Source organism: Leptosomus discolor, chromosome 3 (assembly GCF_034619465.1).
Source record: "Leptosomus discolor isolate bLepDis1 chromosome 3, bLepDis1.hap2, whole genome shotgun sequence".
NCBI lineage: Eukaryota > Metazoa > Chordata > Aves > Leptosomiformes > Leptosomidae > Leptosomus > Leptosomus discolor.
This window is the reverse complement of record NC_141393.1, coordinates 6,038,398-6,046,828: the sequence shown is the minus strand read 5'-3', so window position 1 is coordinate 6,046,828 and position 8,431 is coordinate 6,038,398.

Genomic DNA, 8,431 nt, shown 5'->3' with positions numbered 1-8,431 from the left:
AGCCAGGATCAGCACAACCATGTGCACGTTTTGGCTCCCAGCGCTCCCAGAGACCCCAAGCACGGGTTAACCAGGTTTCACCGCCCGTGTTTATGGTAGCCGAGCTCTTAAACACAGATGGCGATTTGGATCCCACAGCACAAAACCTGCGTTTTTTTCCACTGCGCTGTCCACCTTCCCTGGATGGGAAATAAGCTCTTCAGCAGATGAGGATTTTCACAAGATTCATGCACAAAGCCAAGCCTGGGGTTTAGGGCTAGTTTAAGTCTCCCAAAGTGGCATGGTCCGTGTCCCTCGGGAGCAATCCCACTGCCTCCTTCCAAGTCAGGGGCAAACGCTGCTAGTCCTGGCAAGTTGGGGGGGTTCAGGCAGCTGGGACTCGTCTGTGCCCCGATGCTGCTCCTGGGGAGCTGGGGGAATTGAAGGCAAAGCCCAACAGCTCAATCACAGCTCTCCTCGAGGAGCGTGGGGATGCAGGGAGCTCTTCTGGAGCCCAGGAGCTGGTTTTGGGTGCACCATGATAGGGTATAGTCACAGCCACCCACTGGGAAGTCCATCCCCTTGCCCAGCTCCACTAGGTTGAGGCTGGTTATGGTGGTTTATCCTGCCCATAGCATGCTCTGATGCCAGTTAAAGGAAGTTTCCAGGGTGGTTTAGTGCCTGAACTGGCAGAAACACGAAGCCCGTACCCACAGCCCAGCACAGCCATTGTCTGCAGGAGCCCTTCTGGGACACATGAGCTCACGTGTCACAGACCTTGCAGCAGCAGCAAGCGGTGACACAGACCAAGTGACACCAGCTCCGCCACAAGCCAGAGCCACCCCAGACCCAGCTCCAGCGGCACAGCTGACCTGCAGCAACCCTGGGACCCGAGCTGTGCTGGCGCAGGGCGGCAAAGGGTCGGCGTCCTGGGGGAGAGAGAGAGACGTGGTGCAACTGGGCTGTGCTGTTCCCCGAAAAGGGATCGCTCCCCCAAACCCCACTGCACCACCTGGCAGGGAGGGAGCGCGGAGAGGGCGGCACCTGGCAGCTGCGAGGGGTGGAGAAAGGAGAAACCGCGGCAGAGCATCAAATGCAGCGCCCGTTGGCCGGGGAGCTCTTTACAGGCACCTCGCTGCTGGATGTGTCCCCAGGGACACACACTCGGGCAGGGGTCCTTGGGGAAAACAACCCATGGAGGAGGTTTTAAGGAAAGTCTTCAACATTTTAGGGAACTGGAGTGAGCCGGGGGGGGGGGGGGTGCTGCAGATCCACCAGCTCACCCCAGGGCAGGAGCCTGGAGCCGAGATGACTTTGGTCATTTTGGTAGGAAAGCGCTTGGGCTAAGCGTGGTCGGGGCCCAGATCTCGCCCCCAGCGGTGTAATCAGGAGCGCGTCCACCGCCGTCCGCAGGGGTGCGGGAGCAGAGCGAGGCCGTGCCGTTTGTCCGGAGGTGATGAGAAGCAGGGAGGATGCTTTTCTGAACGTCGGTTTGACGAACACGGTGTTGTGGTTAAGAGACGTCTAGGAGAGCCCTGCGAGGGGAAGGAAGAGAACATGCAGGATTTCCCGTTTATCAGCTGTAACCACCTCCTCCATCTCCGCTGTCAGACCAGGAGGAGTTTGCAGGAAGGCGCTGTGGTCTGGGCAGGAAAGGGATTTCGTCCCTATCACACCACACTGCGGCACATCAGGCCCGCTGATGGTTTGCCTGGACCAGACGTGCTCTGCCCGGACCAGCCTTGCAGCCACGTGCGTTTGATTGCAGCAGCCTCTCAGCCCTGCGGATTACCCAACCCGCTCACCAGCTGGTTATCAAACCTGTAGTCAAACCCAAAAGCCCACAAATACAGAGCCTCTCGCCACACTCGCGCTTGGCTCTGCTCCCCAACTCGGTTCATTCCTCCGGAGACAAATGGCTCGAGCCCTGTGGCCGTTTACTTCACAGAAATAGGATCAGGACCTAAAAGTAGCCATTAACCCCCCCTTCCAAAAAGTCCCTGTGGATTAATTTTTGTTGCTAAACACTCTCCCCCTGCTCCCCCTTCCTCCCAGTATCCTGTTGCATGGAGAGCTCTAACACAAAAAAAAATGCACAGCTGAAAATGAAGCATCCCCTCGAGAAAACAAGGAAACCAACCCCGTAGTGCGACCTTCCCTTTGCTGCCCCATGTGCTAAATCCATTGGAGATGAGCCGTGCAGACTGAGAAGCCCCAAGACTTCTCACTCCCTCGGTCTTCTATGATTACACATCCCTGCTACAAGAAGGCAATAACATCCTGCGGCCGCATCAACAAAATTAGATCAATTCTACAGCTACTCATCCACCTTTAAACCTGATCAAATAACTCCTCATCCTAAAGGACCTGGGGAATAGCTCTTTATTGGGAGAGCAAGGAAGGAGAGAGAATCGAATTAAAGATTCGTTCAAATTAAAAGGTTCAATTTCAAAAGAGGCAGGGCCAAGCAAGAAGGAGCTGAGGAACGTATTTCTTAATGAGCTCAGTGGCAGGAGTATCTTTAATAATAGATCTGATGGGGGAACGAGGCAGTTCCCTCCGCACCACCCTAAAAACGAACGGCATGTGTCCCCTGCGCGCAGGTGGCTGTTAATGCTCCGTCTGAGCCCAAGATTAAATTTCGGTGACCAGAAGGAAAATGCGACACCCGTCTCATAGACAGGCCTGATGACGCTGAGCCAATAGCACAGGGGAGAAAGTACCCTGAAAAAAGGGAAGATAATTAATAGTTATGAAAGAAAATGAATAATTCTGCAGTAGGTTGAGGTCCCTGGTAACTCAGCTGTGACCCTGCCTGGGCCTGATTTGAAAACAAACTCAGCAGGAGAAAAGCTGCCGCCTTCTAAGTACGGCTGAGGATTGAAAAAAAAAGGGAAGGTTTTTTTTTCCCCAGGCTCTGGCCTTAACTGCTGGGGCAACCTCAAGGCAGGCACTTACAGCATGGACAGGGCTTCTTATAAATAGGTCAGGATACATACCAGTGCTTGTTGCGATGAACTCCCAGAGCATTAAAAACATGTGTGTATCGCTTAGACACATCATTTCCCCAGTTTCATTTTCAAAATGAGATTTCTCTAACTTTTTCTAGGCAGGGGAGTGGAAAGTGAAAGGTGGTTTACAGCTGTTATCCCTTTTTTTAAAGCAAAAATGCTTTAAAAAAAAAATGCAAGGAAAACACAAGTTTTGAATAAAAAAATTTAGTTTAAGCTGCCGGTGAGGGAGCTCTGAGCTGACAGCCGGGGCTGGGGGGCGATACCTCTCCCTGCCCAGTTTCGGGAGCGAGCACCCCAGCAGCCTGGCAGCCCCTCAGCTGCGAGCCCTCGCACTCACTTATACCCCTCTCGTCCGGCTGCCGAGAGCAGGTGACGCCCTGTCACACAGAAAGACAAGGCAGGGAAATAGCCCCCGAGAAAAAAAAAACCAACCCTACCAAACCACTTGGTTCTAATCCATCCAGGAAGCAGGGCCCAGCATGAAAGAGCTTTGGAGCATTTCTCCGTGGCCCCAAGCCTGCCCAGAGGATGTCTCCCAGCACCCAGCATCTCTGCTGGGGCCCTTTGCCAAAGGTGGTCCCCACTGGGGGTGGGACAGGGGGGTTTGCAGACGCTCGCAGCTTTATTGTAGTTACTGCAGGCAACTTCAGCTCCATCGTTGCAGCTGGTTCTGCAGCTCTCCAGGCTTTTTTCAGTCAATTGCATCAAAACTTACTGTCGGATATCGCATCCCGAAACACCGAGAGCTGCAGCCCGGCTGATTGCCATCTCCCTTTCCGGGAGGGCAGGGGAGCGCAGGAGGGGGCAGCAAGAGGAGACAGGCGCTCTCTGTGAGCGGGAGGTGAGATTTATGTGAACAGTTGTGGGAGGGAGGAGAGGGGGGGGGCTTTGGGGCTCAAGAAAACTCTGCAACTGTTTCTGTTCCACGGCCGGCTCCCTCGCCGGCAGCACCAACACACTCGCCACTCGCCTGCCGCGGCCACGCAGAGGCTTTGCAGGAGGTTCCCGGGCACCGGAGAGATGCAACAGGCTGCAGGAAAGCAAGTTGGCAGCAAGAATGGGCAAAAGCTTGGCCAAGCAGACAGGCAGGTGCGGAAATGGGAGAAAAATAAAGAGAAGAACAATTTGTGCCCCAACCTCTCCAGCTGCAGATCAGTCTTTTCTTTTTCTCTTTTTCCTTAATTTTCTTGGTGGACTTCAATATCGTTCTCTCTTTTCTCGTTAGAGTCTGGCTCTCGTTTTTCCCTCCCAGGGGAGAGATGGACTGCCCATGTCAGCAGCTGCCTGCAGGCAGACTGATAACTATATATGTACGTAGCAGACTATATACAGATGTATATCTATATAGGTGTGTATCTATATATAGGTGGTGCCCTGAGACTCCCTAAGACGCGGGTACCGAAGGGCACAGTCCCACATCACCCCCCCACACACACCTCAAACTTCTCCCTCCCTTGCCCCATATTGGAAGGCTTCTCAAAGTCAGGTTTAAGGTCCTAAATTGCTCCGCTGCCTTGGAAGACTTCCCCGCTTGCTGGGAGCAGAGTCCCCGCTGCAGCACCACAGCCCCGGCATTTGCAAGCCCCACTCAGCTTTGTACAAGCCTTTTACAGTGAACAATGTGGCAACCCATTTATGAATGGGCAGGGTTTGGGAAGAGGTCCGACCTGGAGTACTGGGGTTTTGGTGTTCCTTTACAACCAGTAGCAAAATTGGAGCCCAGCATCTCTGCCCTGGGAATGAGGAATTTCTGCCATGGATGTGGATGGGCGAATTAAGCTAAGAAAAAGTTTAGAGAGGCACTGCACAAAAAACTGGTTAAAATGTTAAAACTTGGGATAGCATTGGAGTAAAAGGGCTCAGGACATTCACAAACCCCTTTAAAACTAAGGGGCTTAGGTGCCACCACGCCTTTAATGAGGTGCCCCAAGCCAGGACTATATTGTCACTGCACCCCATCAGCCGCTGGCCACAAAGAACATCCTGAGTCCCTTGGTGCCATAAAAACGTCACGGTACTTAGTCACTGTATTTAGCACAGCTCTAAAGTATTGCCTGCCAGTCTCGGATCACATCACATCAGCTCCCATTAACAAAACAGAGCGAGACTTTGGCTCTCATGATTGTGGGGTGAAAAACACTGGAAGCAGGTCGGCCCCTAGACCTGCAATGCAGGAAACAAATAAGAAGCACAAGCAATCTCGTCCTTAGATACGGAATTTCTTATCCCAGCCTTACACGTTCTTTTCAGTTGTCATTTCTGGGGTGATACCGTATTTCTTGTTTTACGATATGCGAGACCTGGAAGGTCACCGAGGAGTAAGCGTCATAATATCTTTAGGATCCACCGGGATGGGGACTGAACACATGGGATGAATCCTGCAGGATGGCTGGATCTCCGGAATGCAAACATCCAACCAGAGCATCAAGGACCAACTTTCCCTGCTGATGTTTCATTTTCCCAGCACAGCCATCCACAGAGTCCTTGAGCTAAAGGGAATTTCTTGTAGTTGTTTAAGACTTTTTTGTCCTCAGCAAAGCACTCTTCAGGGCTCCCCGGCCGGGAATAGCCAATTCCCATGAGCTGGAATAGCCTATTCCCATGTGCCGAAATTGCTGCACTCTAAACGAAACATTTCTACAAGTTTTGGCTGCTGTACTGCAAATGCCCTCCATCCCACTTGGGGTAGGTCCCTTGGAAAGCAATTTCTGACGAGTTTTGGTTTTTAATTAGAATGTGGCTGCATTAAAAAGTTATAAAGAGGCTGATGTTAAACTATACTTTTTACAGCTGCACCGTGGGGAAAAAAGCCCTTGCTTTAAAGCATGAGGAGGAATCAAGCATGTAAGAAAGGCAATAGCTTCCCCGGCGCTCTCCTGATGAACTCAGGGCAGCTGAGTGGGGGGGAAACGCCGTGACAGGCAGCTCAGCTCCATCGCTCTTGCCTTCACCTGCCCAAAACCACCACTGCGCCCCCCGCCACGGCCATGCAGCCCCCACGTTCCCTCCTGCAAAGGATCTGCTGCACATTGACTTCCACTCAAGGACAGCTTCAGAAGGCTCGATTTACCAACCGTTACGGGCACACGATCGATCGCCCCGTCACCTCCGGCTGTGCACCCAACCGCTTCCCTCTCTCTTTGCTGCCCTGCGATCACCAAGAGCAAACTGAAGAGTTCAAAAAAAAGATAAGGGAAGTTGTTTGTTCCCATTCCGCGAGGGATCTGGGAGAGGGGTCTCAGGGACCTCTCCACGCAGGTGTGACTGCACGGCCACCGATACCCACCGGATCAAAGGCAGACTTTGCCAGAAGTTAACCGGCGGCAGAAGCTTCAGAAGAGCAGCCCAAGTGCATTTTTCCATCGCTGGTCACAGACGTGCCATCGGACGTTCCGCAAAATTTCTCCCAGTGTTTTTCTTTTGGGTTTTTTTTGGGGTTTTTTTTGGTTTTTTATAGCCTTATAACCACTTAAAACCACTACTTTTGGAGGAGTAGGGGTCTCTCTGTTTAGAAGTGAGGAGTGGATTGGCAGGGGACGAGGCGAGGGCAACCCCTTTCAAATGACTCCCCGTGAACGAAGCAAAGCGCCTGGATCTACAGCACGATGGAAGCAGAAATCTTTCTTTGCTGCCTCTCTTTGGAGAAAGAAACACAATAAATATGATTTATACAGCAGCTCACATGCTTAACAAAAGGCAGGCAACAGTTCAGCAGCTTCCCTGCTCCTGAAGATGGGAAATCTGTTTGGTTACGCTTACCCCTTTCCCGAATTGTTGGCGTATCCCAAGGAGAACGTGATATTCCCGTGTTTCATGGGAGCAGCATAATACAACAGAGAGACCTAGAAATCAAGGACCAGCACAAAAGCAACAAATACCAACCACAGCGCTGAGCCAATTAGCGAAACAAGAGAAAACCAATTCAGCCTTGGGTTTTCACTCAAAGGTAGCAACGCCTCTGCTGCAGCCTGGGAAGTTTGCAGGCGTTGGCAGCTTTCTAAATTCACCTCGTGTAAACTCAGCAGAAAGACGAAAAATACGTTCCTGCTCCAGGCAAACCTGCCGAGAAGCTGCAAAGTGGCTGAAAGAGGAGTCTGCAGGCAGATTAACGTGGGGATCGATGAAATAGCCAGAGCAGCCAAATGAACTCAGCTGGACGTGTGGGCAGATCGATAGGGATATGTGAGCAGCCCCCAGCCCGGCCAGTTAGCGAGCGCTTTGGAAACGACAGACCGCCTGGGTCAAAAGCATCCCTTAGAAAACGCGTCCAGAAAACGGGGATGGAATCAAGGCTGATTTTATCTCTTCGCTGCGTGAGGAGAAACCCAACACAAAAATCAGAGCACCCGAGTCACCACGGTACTTGGGGGGCACTTGGGTGACAGAGAGCAGAGCCAGCACTGCAACATCCTACAAGAGACACACATGAAAGCATGAACAGAGGGTTTTGTGCCAGTAGCTCTCACCTCTGACAGAGGGATTTCTTCTAAGTTGGGACTTCAGTTCAATTCCTGAGCTTCTACACAGGGAAGTCAATATCTGATGACCCAAGCAGCAGCTCTGCTTTGCCTTTATTAACCCATAGCCAAATAAAAGGTTTTAAATTAGCTTTTACACAAAGCTCCTGTCTCACTGCTTTTTGGTTGCAGGAGTTATGGCTCTTCTGAAATCCTCTTCACAGAAAAAAGGCACCAAGGACAGGCTCTGCTGCTGCATGAAGCTCCCCTACTCCTGAAGATCCTGAAAAACCTCTCCTCTCAGCAGAAGCATCAAGCCCGGCTGGCAGAAAATTAATTATTTTAATTCGTATAGACATTGGCATTGCAGCCAGTCTTCATCAGCAAGAGCAAATGTAATTTGGTGACTTCAACCCACCTTGCTGAAGAACAGGCTTCAAAACTCCTCCCGATGCTGCTGTCCATGCGCCCATCACCCTCAAAAACGGGGATATTTGAGATTTAAAGGAGGCTGTGCTGCAGCAGCTAACTGCAGCCCAGCCCAACCTGAGAGCACACAGGAGCACAAAACCCCAAACCAGCGTGAAGGAAGGCTCGGGCCAGTCCAAGCACCCCAGCGCTGGGCAAAGTGCCCAAGGAGCACCAGCATGGGAGGGCAGAGGCGATGGCGAGCAGCAGTAAAATGGGCTGAGCTGGTCACCTAACCACAGCCTTGCAAGAATCAGTATTTAATGTTCCTCAGGCATCTGTGCTGGCAGGTAGTGGTGACACAGGACTGCCATCAGCTCTCAATAAAGCACAAGTCTGCAGGAGATCCCTAATTCTCTGGCCAGAGGGGAAGTTTTCACATCTGGGGACCTGCTGTCTTTAAAGCTCTCCCAATGGTCCCCTCTGACCGTTTTCACAGCCAGTTGCCCTCTCACCTGCAGCAGGGGAGGGAACAGGGCCTCGTGGCTGCCTCGCCTTTCCCACGCTGGCTCT